Here is a 7,807-nt window from a genome sequence, read left to right as displayed (position 1 = left end):
CCCTCCCGCTCCCACCGCCACCCAGGGTCCCCACTCGCTTGCAGAGGTCGTGAGCTCTCGCCGACGACGTCCAATAGTAGTGAGCGCTCGCTGCAGACAAGATCCTTAGGAAAGCCCAGCCTGGCGTTCTGGGAGTCGCGAGCGCCTTCAAATCCAGTCCCTGGGTGCTCGGGGGGCCGGCTGCTAGGACACTTAAGGGAGGGCAGGGCTTCGTCCTTCGCTAGCAGTGATCTTGTTTATAAGCCACGGTTCTGAGCCAGTGCGCGTTTTGTTTTGTTTGTGGCTCTTCAGTGAAGATTGTGCAATTCTGTGTGTGTGTGTGTGTGTGTGTGTGTGCGAGTGTGTGTGAGCGGTGCAAGCGCGCGTCCTTTGCACATAAGCGGTAGGGAGGAGGGGAAGATCTGAAATGTAGATGCTTTACCTATCCCTTTGCTATTGATTTGGGTGATTTTGAAAGAGAAGAGTCTTGAATGTAAATCATAAACTTCCCCTAAAAACAAATCCTTTGCCCGTCCCATGTTTCCGGATGGGGAAGGGGCTGAACGTTGAGGTTCTGCGGGCCGGGCTCGCTCACCTGTGCCGGGGGGGGCGGGGGGGTCGGAAGGGAGCCGCCAAGTCATCACTTCTATAAATGTGTCCGTTGAAACTACAAAGGTAACCAAAAGGAGGTCTTATCCGTTTTTGTCGGCTTCAGTTGGGAACAGCAGGTAGAAGCTGCACTTTGGTTTTACTTTTTCACCACGGGGAGCTATAAATAGAGGAGCGCGTGTGGCTTTCTGGCTGAATTACCTACACTCGCCTGGGAGCTCAAGATCCAGGCGTTGTGACTCCCACATGAACACCCGTAGGTCGCCGCCTCCGCGGACATTTTCCACAACATGTGAGTGACAAGAAGAAGTGCTTCTCCCAGTGAAGTGTGTGCGTTGTTGTTTTTGTTTCAACTTTTGAGGTGGAGACGCATACCACCCACACTGTCAACTCTGGATGGGAGGCCTTCTAAACGCCTTGAAGAGATGCAGGTATTTATAGAAGGAAGAAAGCGTGCTCCTTTGGTGTTTTTACTTCTATATGTCCCAAAATACACTACCTTTCATGTTTCCTAACTATAACAATAGCTCTGACTTTACAGGGCAAATTGTATTTCTCTGGCAGGCTGCAGTTTGTCCACACTGACTGCCCCCGACCATTTGGGAAAGGAAATTATTTTCGCTTTTGGTAAGTGGTGCTCTGGGTATCAAGAATGAAAGAGTGAGCCTCTGTTTGCAGCTAAAGCATGAAGCCACTACGTGGCTGAAAAGGAGTCTCCAGGAATCTTCACCTCCCACTCTCATTCTCCAGGGAGGTTTCTAGTTGATTTAGCAACCTGGAACCCTAGGAGATCTTTAGGCCTTTTACACACCAGAAAGAAAACAAACTTCCGGTCAGCATTCCTCAATGTGTCCAAATGGAAGCAGACTAGATAGGCAAGGAAGACACCAACACCCCCGCCACACACACACACACACACACACACGTTCTTTCTCCTCATTGTTTCCTAGCTCCACCAAACCTGCCAAAACATGAAAGAGCAGTTGCTCTAGCAGTTTTATAATTCTATGCTCTTCCTTCTCCCTGGTATGTCTCCAGTTAATGTTGATTTCCATGCCCAAAACTAAATTACAAAGGCCACACACACTATCTTCTCTTAATGAGATGCTGGATGCAACAAGTCAGCTGACGTTTAGTCACTTGTGCTGACTTTAAATGCCTGATTATATGTTTCTTGGGTCCACTATCGGTGGGTCCCCTTGATCAAAGCCTGACACTGCTGCGGTCACATCGTCAGCAGGTGTGTCCCCAAGAGCCAGCTCCAGGTTCCTAGGGCCATGACCACACCTGTCCTGGCCACAGCTAAGCCCCTGCAGAAGGATGAGTTGGCGGCCAAGGAAATACAGTAAAACGGGTGTTGGGGAGCAGAAACCATTACCCCCGCCATTGGGTTGCTTCTCTGGATGCATGAAATAATGCAAATAAAGTTCCTAGGTCAGCTCAAGTGCTCAAGAAGTGGTAGCTTTTATTGTTCCAATTTCTACAATTTTCTACCATTTGTCATTAATCCGGCTGGAGGCTATTAGACTACTAAAGAAAGCACTAACCTTTTTTTTTTTCCTTTGCATGAACATTAATTGAATACATCCTTAATCATGTGGTCAAGTAAAGCTCATATTCTCAGACAAAAGTCCCTCCAAAGCTTGCTTTATTTGACAGAGCCTTAAATACAATTATTTAACCCACAGACTCCTACATAGAAGCCTAAGGAAGGGGATGATGCTAAAAATAACCAACCTGACATCTGCATAATTTTAGAGTGATTAAATTTAGGACACTTACCTGACAATTGCCCTAGAAATTTGAAGATGTTGAAAAATTAGCCATTATTCCATAATCACTCCTTTTGTCCTCCTTTGCCTGGTTTGTCCCATTTTTTGACATTTCCTTAACACACCCCACATGCAGCGGTCTTGACAATTAATTAACTAACCTTCACACAACTCCTCAGAGATAGGTGGATGAAAAGCATTGTAGCTTTATCGCCACTTTTCAGGAAACTGAAAACAGAAAGGTTATGACTTACCCAAAAGTCACACAGCAAGCTTTCAGAAGAGCGGGAATGGGACCAAGGAACTCTGTCTCCAGCCAAATCACTGTGACTCCTGTCTGAAGGAATATTCCTGACTCACCACCCAGTTCAGCCTATTTGCCTAGACCAAGTTCAGTTCTCTCATAGTTTCTAGAGGGAGTAGCCTTGCACAGAATTGGCTAGAAAAATTATAGAACTGAACTCAACTTAATAAGCAGAGAAAAAAGACAAGGAAGATAGTCAGTAGAGGATCTTTCATCCACACAGCCAAGCTGTCAACCAGTCAACGTAATCAGGCATTGCAGAGACAACAAATACAGAAATACACTCAGAGCAGGAAAATGTGAAGTTCCTGATACTGTCAGAGGAAAACAGACTTACCTAAACAAAGGCCAAGGTGTCCAGGGACATTGAAGGCAGGGTGAGAGGCAGTTGCTAAGTACAAGCTCTTGCTATATTTTTGTCTACAGCTTATGGCCCTGTCCAAATCCCTGCTAAGGCCACCACATCATGTTACTTTGTGTGGTGATGTGTGGCTTCCTGTCCCTTTGTATTCTGAATTCCACTCTTGGTCTTTTCCCATAGTGTTCCCAAACTGTGCTTACCCTTGTGTTCCATAAAGCTAAAGGACAGGCCTGTTCCAAATGCCTTGTAGTACAATACAGTTACCACAGAAAGCAATTGCTTTGAGGAAACAATAACGGAACAAATTATTGCTTAATACAATCTAGAAAGATACCTGTTCAGTAAGAGAATGTTCAATTATGTGTGGTTTATGAATATACTTAGCCAAAGAAGGCGGTGTCACTTGTAGACATTATAACTAATCTTTGGACATATAAATGTCCTCCAAATGGAAAGCCAGGCTAAAAGCTCAATTGCCCATCTCAACACAAGCAGAATGCAAAATGGCCCATGACGCTGGTGCATTATTATCCTACCTGTGATTTGGAGCCGTGCTCCAGGTGGTCTTTAAAATTTGTAGGTGAGTTGTCTGCTTTTCAGGAAATCATTTTCGCAGACACTACATTGCAATGTGCATTGCCTCCGTGCCAGAATATAAGGCACGGCTTTTATTCTAAGTGTGACACCTACTCGGGCGCCATGGTAGCAAACAGAGAGGTGCTGCATAGCTGTGTGTCCACCTACCTGTGAAAAGCCAAAATCATTCCATTTACGTGGCTCCACGGCAGTGAGGGGAAACCACCTTACAAATTAAAAGCTTAAATGCTACAAAATAATTTGTCTCAGAAGACCCAAATCAAAGACGAATTTTTAAAAGAACCCCTTTGTCACTGTTAATGTTTCCCATGAAAACAGTCGGGATTTTTCAGATCAGACGTGGTACGTTCAGTGCTCTCGGGTCCATTTTCCTCCACTTACGGCCCCCTGGAGAATGTTGCAGACACACAGAGCAAAAGCTAACCAGAGGAGCCAGCAACCCCTTAGGGTGGTGCCCGATGGATTTTAAAACTATTCTTTCAAGTGTCGTAGGCACGAAGTTGCCTTTGTGACCTTTACTGTCAATTTAAGTGGTACCAGTAAGAAGGAAGGGAGCCCACTGGACCACCTTCGGAAAGTTGCTATTTCATAGGGATTTGGGGCTTGTCAATAGCTTTGTGGCGGTCAGGGTAGAGCTACATATTGCTTTATAATAAAGCATTATATTTATAAATTTTATGACTTTTACAGGATGACTGTGCTTTTTATAAGGCACAGCACCTGAGGGATGTCCTTTGGTGATACTGCCTTTAATCATTTCCTGTTCATTATGTAATCTTTTGATGAACCAAGCGATTACATTGCTTATTATTTTTTCTGGCCTCTATTATGACTTTATTTAACCCCACTGCAGCCTCTGATTGCCGGGCTGTGCTGTTCACAGCAGCCTGCTGGCCAATTTACGTCTCTTGTATCGGGCCAGACGACTTGAAAGGTGGAGAAGTTCCATTGTAAACTCATTTGTTTGACTGCTTTTTAAATTATACCAAAGAACAAAGCTTACTACACAGAGGAGGTATTGTCTGTTGTGTTTTTTCCCTAATCTCAATATCACCCCCTTTTCAGCCCTTCCACGGGCCCCCTCCTGAAGATGGAAAGATGGGAGCTATCTGAGCTGTGTGTGTTTTGTCTGGCCTCCCTCCCCTCCCTCTCCCGTCCTCTCCTCACTAAAGAGCTGAGTTCTCATCTAGCGTTTCCAATTCTTGTCTTTCAAGATTGACACCCATAGAAACAGCCAATTTTAGCATCAGACTAGAGGCTTATCCTCCACGGGTTTCCTCTAAGAGGGAAAAGGGAAACACGGAGAGGACTGGAGGAGCCAGCGAGGGTAAGTACAGTGAATGGGTCATGAGACAAATTTCAGACAGGATCCCAGCAGTAATTTAGTCGGAATTATTAGAAAGTAGCCCACATACTCTTAGTGGGGTTGGGGCAGGACAGCTCCCATGTGCCCCTGAAATCACTGGTTTGCCCCCTCGGCAGTCCACTCTGTAACTGTCTGCACAGGACAACGATTCAGGCACCCTCTGAGGCCTCACTCCCACTTCTCAGCAGCGAAGACTCACCCGAGCCACACGCTGCTTCTGTGTACCTGAAGCGATAGAGGAAGCAAGTGGCCTTTCACGCCCACCATCCGTGTCTCATCCCTTTCTGTACTGGGCTCAGCCTGCTGCCCCATCTGCTACCAGCCCTGTGGATCCTCACCTCACCAAACAGATCCTGGGGATTTCAGCCAGCCTGTTCCTCCTCACTTAAGAAAAGGTGGAAGGGGGTCAAGCAGATAGTAAATAAAGGTGGCAAAATACGTCAGGGAGAGAAGATCTGGTTCACACATCAACCTGAGAATCCCGGATATCTTTTAAAGCATAAGGAATTCGTACCACTATAACCACTATTTCCAACTAGAGCTAGACCACAATTTTTGTGAGGTTATAGAAAGGTCAGCTCTGATAAACACATCTATGCTTCCTCTCTTGATTACATCAAAAAGATGTTATTTCATAGAAGAGCTATGCCTAACTATTTATATAGCCATGGGCATCACTTTCCTAAGACAGACAAGCTGAGTTTGGAAGGATTTGAAAATCAGACATAATTCAATGGTTTTCTCTCTCTTTTTTTTAACCTATTTTCTTTATTTTAGAGCAATGTGGTAGATTTGCCAAAAATGTAAGATATAGTCAAAATAATGCATCCATCTCAACTTCCTATGTAGAAATTTTTAGGGCTGCTTCAAAAGGAGAGACCCCCAAGTTTTCAAGGTACGGCTGAAGTCAGTGCTTCCTATACGAGATTGAAAAAAAATGGTAATGTCTTAGCTTCTTTCATTCTAGGATCTCTTACAATTTTTATAAATGTTCCTAAATTGAAGACAATGAATTTAAACTGGAAAAGTAGTGGGCGAATGTGGGCGTGGGAGGAAGAAGGTAAGGTATTTTTGAGCCCATATATAAAAGAGAGCTCATTTAAATGAAAGATTCAAGACTCTTACTCATTTTGAAAATAATACAATGTCTTTCCTCAGAAGAGCTCAATTTGAGTTTTGCCTAAGAGTGATCAGGGCACTGAATCACTCATTTTTTCCCATTCAAACTATCCAGCTCAAAGCAGTTTTTTTAAAAAAAACAGGATTTTATTATGAAGATGGCAATGACAGAAGAAAGTGGACAAATCAAGTAAGATTCTCTTAGTAAATGAAACAGTAGAGCCAGATGATTTTTTTCCTAGGGACTACCATCAAATTAGTGGTGTTTTTTAAATATCCTGTGTTATACACACACATACACATAACACATTCTGACTGCTTATCTGTCACCATTATCTTTACAACAGCCTTTTATCGCATATATAGCTCTATAAACATTGATATAAACGATCCCTGGAGAGCCCTTGAACATTCACAAAATTCAGTTGCTTAAAATTTAACTAGGATAAAGAGTCTGCAAATGACATGAAGGAGTTTTCAAATGACTCATTACAAAACAGTATGGAAGGTATTGCTCCTGTGTCTGAGTTAGGAGTTGAATGACATATCGTACAATTCACAAACTAGAGCCCTATGTCAGTTGTTAAGAGAATTCAGAACTCATTACTAGGAAGAGCTACCTCATGGTAACATTAAAGGATCCTCTGCCCTTCTTTCTTTCTACTTTAAAAAAAAGTTATTATTAAAAAGTAAACAAGGGTTCTAGGGAAGTTCTAAACATGTTTCATGTATGCAAGTATCACATATCTTGTATGTGTCTTTATACAGATTGCATGTGCGCCCACCACGTTATTCAGCACTTAGTTTACTCAGAAACTATGTGATGAATTTCTAGACAGTATTAACAACCAATTCGTCTTTTCAGATGGTTAATTTAATGATGGGACAGAGAAACATCAGCACTCTTGTTTATGCTGCACATAGTAGCTTGTCCTCTAAGCGGTAAAACTTTATATGGACCTTGGAACCAGCTTAGCTTCTCCACCCGCCAAGCAAACGCAGTGAGAGGGAAGCAGAGTTGGAAACTCCCAATGAAAACTGTGAGAGTTAGTATCGGTGCTGTTCTTTCAAGGCCAATTACTTTCCTATGCTAATAAAAATAAGACTGCATTAGAAGACAAAAAGAAAGAAATTTCAGCAACTATCGAATGAACTTCATGCATGGTCTCGTTTCAGGAGAAGCCTTCTGTGACAGCATTTTACTCTCATATTATCAGCCAGCCTTCACCAGCATGCCTTTAGGTCACATGACTTCTACTTCCTCTGTCGTAAAGCTCTGGTTTTATTGCTGTTATTGACCAGGTGCCAAAGTATAGATTTATCCCCATTAGAATGCATGCCAAGAGCACCAACATAACCTTTACAGGCTCAGAAATACATTTTTCTATTTAACTATCCAAGTGGAGAAACGATAGTCTCTTTCACCCGTAGCACATCGGCAAATTTTCCCATGCAGATGTCCCCTTGGCGGAGATTATAAATCATACCCCTCAACACCTCACAGCTAGACAGACTCACTGCCTATGTGGATGGTTTACGGTTTCATACTTTGAGTAGGGTCTGCAAAATAGCCCTTGACAAACTTATCAACAGGAACTGCTGGCCCCACGAGCAAGTGCGCCTCCAAAATGGTAATCTCTCTGTTTTTTCTTTGGGAGGGGGGGCTTTTCGAGTTATTAGGCAATACAGCCTATTTCCTT

The 7,807-nt window shown here is 43.4% G+C and overlaps 1 long non-coding RNA gene across 1 annotated transcript; it reads left to right on the top strand.

The window, feature by feature from the left end:
- Positions 1-589: 589 nt before the first annotated feature.
- On the top strand, positions 590-4,925 carry LOC104860254. The gene is made up of 4 exons (XR_779639.1): positions 590-654; positions 950-1,019; positions 1,153-1,215; positions 4,837-4,925. It is a non-coding gene; the product is annotated as an uncharacterized LOC104860254 (long non-coding RNA).
- Positions 4,926-7,807: the final 2,882 nt, after the last annotated feature.

This window comes from Fukomys damarensis, unplaced genomic scaffold (assembly GCF_012274545.1).
Source record: "Fukomys damarensis isolate Sample0158 unplaced genomic scaffold, DMR_v1.0_HiC HiC_scaffold_10, whole genome shotgun sequence".
NCBI classification, from domain to species: Eukaryota; Metazoa; Chordata; class Mammalia; order Rodentia; family Bathyergidae; genus Fukomys; species Fukomys damarensis.
This window is presented reverse-complemented; position numbering and strand designations above follow the sequence as displayed.